Below are 13,058 nucleotides of genomic sequence, written 5' to 3'. Positions count from 1 at the left end.
AGGCGAGAGCAGTACCATACATGATGAGAGAAAGGGTAGAGATCAGGCTGGACCGGCTGCAAAGAGAGGGCATCATTTCACCGATCGAGTTCAACGAGTGGGCCTGTCCTATTGTCCCAGTCCTCAAAGGAGACGGCACTATCAGAATCTGTGGCGATTACAAAGAAACTATCAAACGTTTCTCCCTGCAGGACCAATACCCACAACCAAAGGCTGACAACCTCTTTGCAACGCTGGTGGGAGGAAAGACATTCACGAAGCTGGATCTGACTTCAGCCTACATCAACACGCGCAAAGGTCTTTTTGTTTATAACAGATGCCCGTTTGGAATCCGATCAGCGGCGGCGATATTCCAGAGAAACATGGAAAGTTTACTGAAGTCGGTCCCGCACACCATGGTCTTCCAGGACGACATCTTAGTCACAGGTCAGAACACAGTCGAGCACCTGCAGAATCTGGAGGAGGTTCTTAGTCGACTCAACCGCGTAGAGTCCAGGTTAAAACGCTCAAAGTGCGTTTTCCTGGCGCCTGAACTGGAGTTCTTGGGAAGGAGGATTGCAGCGGACGGCATCAGGCCCACCAACACGAAGACAAAGGCAATCGAGAACGCACCGAGGCCACAGAACGTGACGGAGCTGCAGTCGTTTCTGGGACTCTTGAACTACTTTGGTAACTTCTTACCGGGTCTCAGCACACTGTTAGAACCACTGCATGTCTTATTACAAAAAGGAGGCAAATGGGTTTGGGGCAAAAGCCAAGAAAATGTCTTTGTAAAAGCGAGAAAATTGTTTTGCTCAAACAAATTGCTTGTGTTGTATGATCCATATAAACGTTTAGTACCAGCATGTGATACGTCGTCATATGGCGTCGGGTGTGTATTGCAGCAAGCTAATGATTTCGGGAAACTGCAACCGGTTGCTTATGTAACCAGGAATGTGTTTAAGGCTAAGAGAGCCTACAGCATGATTGAAAAAGAAGCGTTAGCGTGTGTCTATGGAGTAAAGAAAATGCATCAATACCCGTTTGGGCTAAAATTCGAATTGGAAACTGACCATAATCCACTTATATCTCTGTTTTCCGAGAGTAAAGGAATAAATACCAACTCATCGGCCCGTATCCAGAGATGGGCGCTCACATTGTCCGCATATAACTACGCCATCCACCACAGGCCAGGCACAGAAAAACTGCGCCAATGCTCTCAGTAGGCTGCCATTGCCCACCACGGGGCTGGAAATGGCGCAGCCCGCAGATCTTGCCATGGTTATGGAAGCATTTGAGAGTGAGCAATCACCCGTCACTGCCCGGCAGATCAAAACCTGGACAAGCTAGGACCCCTTATTATCTCTAGTCAAAAGCTGTGTACTTCACAGGAGCTGGTCCAGTGTCCCAGTGGGAATGCAGGAAGAGATAAAGCTGCTCCAGCGGCGCAAAGATGAACTGTCTATCCAGGCAGACTGCCTTCTGTGGGGCAATCGAGTAGTGGTCCCCAAGAAGGGCAGAGACACCTTCATCAATTACCTCCACAGTACCCACCCAGGCATCGTAATGATGAAAGCGATAGCCAGATCCCACGTGTGATGGCCCGGTATCGATGCGGACTTAGAGTCCTGCATTCATTGATGTAATACATGCTCGCAGTTAAGCAATGTACCCAGGGAGGCACCGCTAAGTTTATGGTCTTGGCCGTCCAAATCGTGGTCTAGGATACACGTTGACTATGCAGACCCATTCTTGGGTAAAATGTTCCTTGTAGAAACATAGAAACATAGAAACATAGAAAATAGGTGCAGGAGTAGGCCATTCGGCCCTTCGAGCCTGCGCCGCCATTCAATGAGTTCATGGCTGAACATGCAACTTCAGTACCCCATTCCTGCTTTCATGCCATACCCCTTGATCCCCCTAGTAGGAAGGACTACATCTAACTCCTTTTTGAATATATTTAGTGAATTGGCCTCAACAACTTTCTGTGGTAGAGAATTCCACAGGTTCACCACTCTCTGGGTGAAGAAGCTTCTCCTCATCTCGGTCCTAAATGGCTTACCCCTTATCCTTAGACTGTGACCCCTGGTTCTGGACTTCCCCAACATTGGGAACATGGTTGTAGATGCGTACTCCAAGTGGATTGTGTAATGTCCTTACACACCACTATAAATTCACACGAGGCACATTCTGCCGACAAGGTCACTCTGTGACCCGAACCTTTATTCACAGGACCAGGAAGTGATGACCCTGCGTGGGACCTCCCTTTATATACCTGGATATCCAGGTGGGGAGTGTCTCCCACAACTTCACCCCCTGTGGTCAAGGTGTCCATTTCTTCGATGTATACAGTATGCAGTGTTGTTACATGAAGGTTACAGTTACATGAAGGTTACATACATGACATCACCTGCCCCCCCAACATCTTATGAAGTCAAAGATTAAGTCTTTCAGGTGGTCGGCGCTCTCTCGTGGAGCGCCGCAGTTGGGGGCTCTGGCTGTTGAGCCTTGGCCTGCGTGTCTGTCCCCTGTGGTGATTCCGGCCTGTCCGGGCTGGCCGCAGGGACTGTGCATGCTGCTGAATGTTTTTGTTGCTCGTTCACTGGCGGTGGTGTGAATACCATCTCATGATCTTCCTCAGGTTCCTCAGTGTCCATGCTGAACCTTTTTTTTACTTGGTCCAGATGCTTGCGGCATATCTGTCCATTGTTGAGTCTGACCACGATGACCCTATTCCCCTCTTTGCCAATTATAGTACCCTCAAGCCACTTGGGCCCCAAAGCATGATTAAGAACAAATACAGGGTCATCGATTTCTATACATCTCCCCTTTGAGTTTCGGTTGTGGCACTCATTTTGGGACTGGCGCTTGCCCTCAACAATGTCTGACAGGACTGGATGAATGAGGGACAGCTGAGTTTTAAGTGTACGCTTCATGGGTAGTTCCGCTGGTGGGACTCCTGTGAGCAAATGCGGTCGGGATCTATAGGCCAGCAGGAGGCGTGATAGGCGGTATTGAAGGGAGGGTCCTTGAATCCAGAGCATGCCTTGTTTAATGATTTGGACCGCACGTTCCGCCTGGCCATTGGAAGCCGCCTTCAACGGTGCTGCCTTGACCCTACATGAACTTCCGGAATTGATAGCTAGTGAAACACGGGCCGTTGTCGCTAACCAGGATGTCCGGCAAGCCGTGGGTCGCAAAGACCGCATGCAGACTCTCCACTGTGGTGGATGTTGTGCACGAATTCAATATGATCCACTCGATCCATTGTTGCATCAACAACAATGCGGAACATTTTTCCCATGAACGGGCCCGCGTAGTCTACGTGAATACGTGACCATGGCCTGGTGGGCCAGGGCCACGGGCTGAGTGGGACCTCCCTGGGGGCATTGCCCAGCTGGGCACACGTCATGCACCTGCAAACATAGTGTTCCAGGTCTGAGTTAATTCCCGGCCACCATACATGTGACCGGGCAATGGCCTTCATTAGCACGATGCCTGGGTGCTTGCTGTGGAGTTCCCTGATGAAAGCTTCCCTGCCCCTCTGGGGCATGACTACCCGGCTACCCCATAGTAGGCAGTCGGCTTGGATGGAGAGCTCATTCATCCGCCTGTGAAACGGCCTGACCTCCTCAGGGCATGCTCAGTGTGCGGGCGCCCAATCCCCAGTCAGGACACATTTCTTAATCAAAGATAGGAGGGGATCTCTGTTTGTCCAGATTTTGATCTGGCGGGCTGTGATGGGGGAGTCTGCGCTGTCAAAGGCATCAACGGCCATGACCATCTCAGCGCTTTGCTCCACTGCCCCCTCAGTGGTGGCCAGTGGAAGCCTGCTGAGCGCGTCAGCGCAATTTTCGGTGCCTGGCCGGTGCCGTATGGTGTAGTCATACGCACGAGCATGAGAGCCCCTCGCTGTATGCGAGCTGACGCATTGGCATTGATAGCTTTGCTGTCTGACAACAAGAATGTTAACGGCTTGTGATCCGTTTCTAACTCGAACCTTCTGCCAAAAAAGGTACTGGTGCATCTTTTTCACCCCGTAGATACATGCGAGTGCTTCCTTTTCAATCATCCCATATCCCCCGTTCTGCTTGGGAGAGTGATCTGGTGTTGGCCCTCATCATTACTCTGCTGCAACACGCACCCAACCCATAGGATGATGCATTGCATGTCAAAACCTATTTCTTACAGGGGTTGTACAGGGTCAACAGCTTATTAGAACAAAGCAGGTTCTGCGCCCGATTGAAAGCCCGTTCCTGACAGTCCCCCCAAAACCAATCGCAACCCTTACGCAGGAGCACATGTAGCGGCTCCAACAATGTGCTTAAATTCAGCAGAAAGTTCTGGAAATTGTTCAAGAGTCCCAGAAATGAACGCAACTCCAATGTGTTGCCGGGCCTGGGTGCACGACCAATCGCCTCCGTTTTTGATTCAGTGGGTCGGATCCCGTCTGCGGCAACCCTTCTGCCCAAATACTCGACCTCTGGGGCCAAAAACACACACTTGGACTTCTTTAGTCGAAGACCTACCCGGTCCAGTCAGCATAGCACCTCCTCCAGGTTGTGGAGGTGCTCCTTGGTGTCTCGACCCGTGATAAGGATGTCGTCCTGAAATACGATTGTTCCAGGGATGGATTTGAGCAGGCTTTCCATGGTCCTTTGAAAGATAGCGCCGCTGATCGAATGCTAAATGGACACCTGTTGTAGACAAATAGCTCCTTCTGCGTGGTGATGGTGGTCAGTAGCTTGGATTCTTCGGCTAGTTCCTGGGTCATGTAGGCTGAAGTGAGGCCCAACTTGGTGAACAGCTTGCCGCCTGCCAGCATGGCAAAAAGATCCTCCGCTCTCGGAAGCGGGTATTGGTCTTGTAGTGACACTCGGTTGATAGTGGCCTTGAAGTTGCCACAGATCCTGACCGAGCTATCCGTTTTTAGGACAGGGGCGATGGGGCTTGCCCAGTCGCTGAATTCAATGGGCGAAATTATGCCCTCTCGTAGCTACCTGTCCAACTCATTCTCAATTTTTTCTCGCATCACATACGGCACAGCTCTGGCTTTGTGGTGCACTGGTCTGGCGTCTGGGGTGATGTGTATCACTACTTTGGTACCTTTGAAAGTCCCGACACCAGGTTGAAATAGTGACTCAAATTTCTGTAGGACCTGTGAGCATGAACTTCGCTCCACAGATGAAATGGCGTGCACATCCCCCCATTTCTAGTTCATCTCGGCTAGCCAGCTCCTCCCCAAAAGCGCAGGACCATTTCCTGGGACAATCCACAGTAGCAGCCGGTTCTCTGATCCATTATGAGTGACCACCAACATTGCACTGCCTAGCACTGGGATGATCTCTTTGGTGTATGTCCGTAATTGCGTGTCAATGCGTTCTAGTTTGGGTCTGCTAGCTCTGAGTGGCCATAGTTTCTTGAATTGTTGGACTGGCTGGCCCCTGTGTCTAGCTCCATGCGTACCGGGATGCCGTTTAATAGGACTTTCATCATCATAGATGGCGTTTTGGTATATGAGCTGTGGATGTTTGCCACCTGAACCCGCTGAACTTCAGCGTCCAATGCTTTGTCCCAAGCATCAACCTGCCTTGCAGACCCCTCTTCTGGTTCATCTGCCTCATAAATTAGCCTCGCTGCAGGCTTCCTGCACATTCTGGCTAATTTATGTCCAATGAAGTTACAATTTCTACAGATGAATTGTTGAAACCTGTAGGTTTTTGCAGCATGTCTGCCCCCGCACCTCCAGCATGAGCTGAGATTGTTGTGAACAAAAGAGCTGTTATCAGGCATTCCTCTCTGATTGTCTCTTTGATTGCTCTTGAGCACTCTGTTAGTGGGTGTCAATGGCGTAAATGTCCGTTCAACCTGCCATTGTCTCTGTTGAGGACCCACTCTAGAGTCTGTTGCTGCCTGGGTGGTGTCGAATTGCCCTTGCCTGCCTGCGGGGTTCTGAGTCGCGTTTACAATGTTAACTCCCTGATCCATCACCACATTGGAAGCAGAGTTGCGCGCGTATATTATCTTGGTTTCCTCCTCCCCCGCCATGAAGGTCTGAGCCATCAATGCCGCCGCTTCCAAGTTCAAATCCTTGGTCTCAATTAGCTTTCTGAAAATCCCGGCATGACCAATGCCCTCAATAAAGAAATCCCTTAACATCTCCCTCCTGCAGGCGTCTGTGAATCTATAGAGGCTGGCCAAGCGCCGAAGGTCCGCAACGATGTCCGGTGTGCTCTGTCCTTCCCGACGTCGGTGTGCATAGAATCGGTGTCGGGTCATGTGTATTCTGCTCACCGGTTTGAGGTGCTCACCGATCAGTTTGCTGAGCTCTTCAAAGGTTTTGTCCGCCGGCTTCTCGGGTGCGAGCAGATCTTTCATCAGCGCATACGTCTTAGGTCCACAGCTGGTCAGTAGACGCGCCCTTCGCTTGTCAGCCGCTGCATCTCCCAGCCGTGACAAAGCTCTGCTGGAGCCTCTCAATGAAATCGTCCCAGTCCTCACCAACACAGTACCATTCCTCTGTGCTACCGGTGGCCATTCTCGTGAGTGTTAATTCCCGTTTCTCGTCGTCAAATGTAATGTCCTTACACAGTACGATAAATTCACACGAGGCACTTTCTGCAAACAAGGTCACTCTGTGACCTGAACCTTTATTCACAGGACCAAGAAGTGATGACCCTGCGTGGGACCTCCCTTTATATACCTGGATGACCAGGTGAGGAGTGTCTCCCACAAGTTCACCCCCTGTAGTCAAGGTGTGCATTTCTTAGGTGTATACAGTATTGCAGTGTTGTTACATGAAGGTTACAGTTACATGAAGGTTACATACATGACAGATTGAATATTCAGTGGATATATTCAAGAGGGAGTTAGATATGGCCCTTATGGCTAAGGGGATCAAAGGGTATGGAGAGAAAGCAGGAAAGGGGTACTGAGGGAATGATCAGCCATGATCTTATTGAATGGTGGTGCAGGCTCAAAGAGCCGAATGGCCTACTCCTGCCCCTATTTTCTATGTTTCTATGTGAGATAAGGTCGGCTAGCACGTCCACTGCCACGACTGAAAGCCTGCAGGCCATGTTTGCCACTCACGGCAACGACAACGGGCCATGTTTTACCAGTGCTGAGTTCAAAGAATTCATGACCCGTAACGGAATCAAACATGTCCCATCTGCCCCTTTTAAACCAGCGTCCAATGGTCAGGCAGAGAGAGCAGTGCAAACCATCAAGCAAGGTTTGAAGAGGGTAACTGAAGGCTCACTGCAGACTCGCTGATCCCAAGTCCTGCTTAGCTACCGCACGAGACCCCACTCACTCACTGGGATCCCACCTGCTGAACTGCTCATGAAAAGAGCACTTAAGACAAGGCTCTCGTTAGTTCACCCTGATCTACATGAACAGGTAGAGAGCAGGCGGCTTCAACAAAGTGCATACCATGATAGCGCAAATGTATCACATGAGATTGAAATCAATGATCCTGTATTTGTATTAAATTATGGACAAGGTCCTAAGTGGCTTCCCGGCACTGTCGTGGCCAAAGAGGGGAGCAGGGTGTTTTGAGTCAAACTTTCAAATGGACTCATTCACCGAAAACACTTGGACCAAATAAAACTTAGATTCACGGACTATCCTGAGCAACCAACATTGGAACCTACCTTTTTTGATTCCCCAACATACACACCAGTGGCAACCGGCACCACGGTTGACCACGAAGCAGAACCCATCATCCACAGCAGCCCTGCAGGGCCCAACACACCAGGTAGCCCAGCAAGGCCAGCTGCACAGCAGCCCAGCGAGGACCCAACAATTGATTCAACAACACTTGCTTTCACACCGAGATGATCAACCAGGGCATGAAGGGCCCCAGATCGAATCACATTGTAAATAGTTACACTATTGACTTTGGGGGGGTAGTGTTGTTATTTATATGGACTTGTATTTACTCTGTACAGCCACCAGAGGGCTCATCCCCTGGAGTCCCAAGGGATCCAATAATCCTTTGGGAGCACAGGTACTTCAGAAGGCTTCACAGGTTGGACGGCACTCTGGAGACCGGCAATAAAAGACTCAGGTCACACTTTACTTTGAGCTCACAGTGTTCAGTCTGACTCTTTCTCCATACACAACAGTAGGGAATTCCAGAATAGTGACCCTGCGATTATACATGTATAAATGTATATAAAAGCCCATGAGAGTCAATAGAAAACTTTCCCTACTGCTCCCTCACATTTTCCAGCACTACTCTTTGCTAGTATTTAGCTTTGCTTCATGAATAGATACATTCCCAGCATCGAAGCATTGACCACGCCCGATCAGCTCCAATGGACGGGCCACATCGTCCGCATACCCGATACCAGACTCCCAAAACAAGCGCTCTACTCGGAACTCTTACATGGCAAGCGATCCCCAGGTGGGCAGAGAAAACGTTTCAAGGACACCCTCAACCCCTCTTTGATAAAGTGCAACATCCTCACCGGCCCCTGGGAATCCCTGGCCTAAGACCACCCAAAGTGGAGAAGCATCTGGAAAGGTGCCGAACACCTTGAGTCTCTTCGCTGGGAGCACGCGGAAGCCAAGCGCAAACAGCCGAAGGAACGCACCCCACCCACCCGTCCCTCCAACCACCATCTAGCCCACCTGTGACAGAGACTGTAGGTCCCGCATTGGTCTCATCAGTCAGCTGACAACTCATATCAGTGTGGAAGCAAGTCACCCTCGACTCCGAGGGACTGCCTAAGAAATCCACAGATATAGGCATATTGACTATATATGCATATTATTGATTATATACATGCATAAATGTGTGTGAGTCAATGGAAAATTTTCTCTACTGCTCCCTCACAAAGCAGAGAAGTCCTGCTACAACTGTACAGGGTATTGGTGAGACCGCACCGAGAGTACTGCGTACAGTTTTGGTCTCCGTATTTAAGGAAGGATATATTTGCATTGGAGGCAGTTCAGAGAAGGTTCACTAGGTTGATTCTGGAGATGAGGGGGTTGACTTATGAAGATAGGTTGAGTAGGTTGGGCCTATACATATGGGAGTTCAGAAGAATGAAAGGTGATCTTATTGAAACTTATAAGATAATGAGGGGGCTCGACAAGTTGGATGCAGAGAGGATATTTCCACTCATAGGAGAAACTAAAACGTGGGGATATAGAATTAGGGGTTGCCCATTTAAAACTGAGATGAGGAGGAATTTCTTCTCTCAGAGAGTTGTAAATCTGTGGAATGCTCTGCCCCAAAGAGCTGTGGAGGCTGGGTCATTGAATATATTTAAGGTGGAAATAGACAGATTTTTGAGCAATAAGGGAGTGAAGGGTTATAGGGAGCGGGCAGGGAAGTGGAGCTGAGTCCATGATCAGATCAGCCATGATCTTATTGAATGGCGGAGCAGGCTCGAGGGGCCAAATGGCCTACTCCTGCTCCTATTTCTTATGTTCTTATTACTACCGTGTACTAGTGTTTAGCTTTGCTTTATACGCACACATGCAGGCCTATTGATTATATATGTATATACTTAAACGTGCACAAATATATGTAAAAGTGCATGAGAGTCAGTAGAAAACATTTCCTGCTCTGTTTACTCTCATTTCCCAGCTCCACAGGAGGCTGAGACAATGCGGGAGAGAGGGAGGAGCCACAGAGCATTGCTCCAGGGCTGGGGGCGGGGCTTGTCGCTGTCAATCACCGGCGTAATGGAACCTAGGCCCGGGAGGTCGACCTGTCAATCACCGTGTCAGGCACTTCCGCGTTCAACTATTCAGCAGAGGAGAGAAGAGAGGGAGTGAAGGAGCAGAGAGTGTGAGTGTCTTAGGAAATCACCATTCAGGACAAAACAAAAGAGGGTGGGGAGAGAGACTTCAGCATTTGTGTTATTCTTGGAATTCAGTTCGTCTTGCATGTGTTTACACTAATCTGCAATTTCTCTTCCTGTGGCTCACTGAGTTAAACATGCACTCCTTAAAAGTGCAGCGCCGTAGTATTTAGTACTGTGCACAAGTCCTCTGGAGGGTGTGTTCTCAGGTGAAACAGGAATGAGTATTTTTGTGACAGATTGCACAGGAGAACTGCGAATGCTGGAGGTTTAAAACAGTGCGTGTTTGAAGTGTGCAGTGTTTGTACAGATGCACCAGTGCCTGAGGGAGAAAGACAGGTTAACATTTCTGATGAAAGGTCATCTATCGACCTGAAACGTTAACTCTTATCACTCTCCACAGATGCTGCCTGAGCTGCGTTTATATCGTAACTTTTTGTGCCTCAGGAAATCTCAACGTGCTTTACAACCAATGCAGTACTTTTGAAATGTAGTCAAACTGTTGTAATGTAGCAGCACAGTAGCCTTTTTTGCACAGCAAGCTCCCAACAACTGCAATTTGATCATGACCAAATGATCTGTTTTTTTTAGTGGCTCAGTGGGTCACCTCTGAGTCAGAAGGTTGTGGATTCAAGTCCTACTCCAGAGACTTGAGCACAAAAATCCAGTGCTGAGGGAGTGTTGCACTGTTGGAGGTGCCAGCTTTTGGATGAGATGTTAAACCGAGGCCCTGTCTGCTCTCTCAGGTGGACGTACAGGATCCCATGGCACTATTTTGAAGAAGAGCAGGGGAGTTATCCCCGGTGTCCTGACCAATATTTATCCCTCATTCAACATAACAAAAACAGATTATCTGGTCATTATCATATTGCTGTTTGTGGGAGCTTGCTGTGCCCACATTGGCTGCCATGTTTCCCACATTACAACAGTGACTACATTCCAAAAGTACTTCATTGGTTGTGAAGGGTACTCTATAAATGCAAGTCTTTTTGATCTTGATTGAGGGATAAATATTAACCAGAATGCTGGGGACAGCTTCCCTGCTCCTCTTCGCAATAGTGCCATGGGATCTTTTATGTTCGCCTGAGGGAGCAAATGGGTCCTCGGTTTAATGAAAGACGGCACCTCCGGCAGTGCAGCACTCTCTGTGTAGTACTGGACTTGTTAGCCCCGATTACGTGCTCCGGTTTCAGGAGTGGGACTTGAACCCATGACCTTCTGACTCAGACGTGAGAGTGCTACCTACTGAGCCAAGGTTGACACTCAATCTCTGCAGTGCTCACTTAATTCTTCCTTTAAGAATTAAAGGAAGGTCTGATTTGAGCTGGCAGTATTTCAACTGCGTGCTGATGAATCTCTCTGGAGGACCAAACTGGGGCATTTGCAGTGCACTGTTTCCTGACTACTTATTGCAGAAGTGAAGTGTATGTTTGTTGTATTATTGTTGAGATGGATTAGGTGAAGGGCGGAGACCCACAGTGCAGGGCACTACCAAGGTTGAAGATACTCAGGGAGAAGAATATAAATCCAGAAGCCTGTAAGATGTATGTGGAAGGGAAGAAAAGAGATGAGGTGTTAGTTCCACAGTCCTTATCTGGAACCCTTGGGACCTGGCCTGTTCCAGATAAGGGACTTTTCTGGACGAGGAGTGGTCACATTAATTTGGATGGTACAGGTACTGAGCAAGGGGATATCTGGACTGGCTGGGAGTGCGTCAGAGAGGGGGGTGCGGGAAAGGGGGGGGGGGGCGCGGGGACGGTGGATCACTGGGTCAGGCCAGCGATTGCAGGAGTCTGCAGCGAGGAAGGACTTCAATTTGTTCATGTCGGAGTTCTGCACATGCGCCACCCAGTGGCCGGGAATGGTTCCGGATGAGGGGAGTTCTGGATAAGGGAGGTTCAACCTGAACTGGAAAAAAAATGAGTTGGCGTAAGAGACTGTTGAGTCTTTGTTTCAAGAGAGAAATAACTTGCATTTATATCGCAGCTTTCACATCTTCATGACATCCCAAATCACATTATGGTCTTGAATAAAATTACAGACTGAGCCTCCCTATGGGGTAGAGAATTCCAAAGATTCACCACTCAGAGTGAAGAGTTTTCTCCCCATCTTCTCCTAAATGACCGACCCGTTATTCTGAGATTGTGACACCCTGGTTCTAGACTCCCCAGACAGAGGAAACATCTTCCCTGCTTCTACCCTGTCACGCCCTGTAAGAATGTTGTATGCTTCAATGAGATCACCTCTCGTTCTTCTAAACGCTAGAGAATATAGGCCTAGTCTACTCAATCTCTCCTCATAGGACAATTCCCCCATCCCAGGAGTCAGTCTGGTGAACCTTTGTTGCTCTATCTCTGTGGCAAGTATATCTTTAGGTAAAGAGACCAAAACTGGGACATCCTGGTTCTAAACTCCCCAGACAGAGGAAACATCTTTTCTGCTCCAAGTGTGGTCTCACCACACTTCCAGGCCATTACTTTACAGCCTTGACGACCAGTTCTGCTCATCCCCAGTTCAAACCTTGATCCTAATGGTCCTTGCTGGTGATGGTTTTGGTGGAAGTGGAAGGGAGGTAACATTATTGATCGAGTAATATTTGTGCCAGACAAGTGAACATCTCAAACAAGAGAACTCAGACATCACGCCTTTAACAGTACTGCCATCAACAGCCAGGGAGACCGGAAGAACAGACGCGCCAACATCCCCAGCATCGAAGCACTGACCACATTCGACCAGCTCTGTTGGGCGGGCCACATTGTTCGCATGCATGCCTGACACAAGACTCCCAAAGCAAGTGCTCTACTTGGAAGTTCTTACACGGCAAGCGAGCCCGAGGTGAGCAGATGAAACATTTTAAGGACACCCTCAAAGCCTCCCTGATAAAATGCAACATCCCCACCGACACCTGGGAGTCCCTGGCCAAAGACCGCCCTAAGTGGAGGAAGTGCATCCGGGAGGGCGCTGAGCACCTTGAATCTCATTGCCGAGAGCATGCAGAAATCAAACGCAGACAGCAGAAAGAGCGTGCGGCAAACCAGTCCCACCCACCCTTTCCTTCTAGCACTGTCTGTCCCACCTGTGACAGAGACTGTAATTCCCGTATTGGACTGTACAGTCACCTGAGAACTCACTTTTAGAGTGGGAGCAAGTCTTCCTCGATTTCAAAGGACTGCTTATGATGAATGGCCAATGTGACTCCAAGACTAGGGCAGAGGCTCGGTATTCTGCACTGAGCAGCTAGCCTCCTGACCCGCCAAAGCC

The 13,058-nt window shown here is 49.2% G+C and overlaps 1 protein-coding gene across 2 annotated transcripts in view; it reads left to right on the top strand.

Moving 5' to 3' along the window:
• The window catches only part of adissp (adipose secreted signaling protein), a 277,083-nt gene that overhangs the window by 92,990 nt on the left and 171,035 nt on the right, over window positions 1-13,058 (top strand). Inside the window, exon 1 of one of the 2 annotated variants that reach the window (XM_070861127.1) lies at window positions 9,686-9,784. The exons of the other annotated variant lie outside the window; for it this stretch is intronic. The gene's annotated coding sequence lies outside the window, so the exon portion shown is untranslated. Of the gene's footprint in view, window positions 1-9,685; window positions 9,785-13,058 lie in introns of those variants that run through there. 2 annotated transcript variants of the gene reach the window in all.

This window comes from Pristiophorus japonicus, chromosome 2 (assembly GCF_044704955.1).
Source record: "Pristiophorus japonicus isolate sPriJap1 chromosome 2, sPriJap1.hap1, whole genome shotgun sequence".
Taxonomy (NCBI): Eukaryota; Metazoa; Chordata; class Chondrichthyes; family Pristiophoridae; genus Pristiophorus; species Pristiophorus japonicus.
The sequence above is the reverse complement of the archived record's forward strand: the minus strand, read 5'-3'. Positions and strand labels throughout refer to the sequence as shown.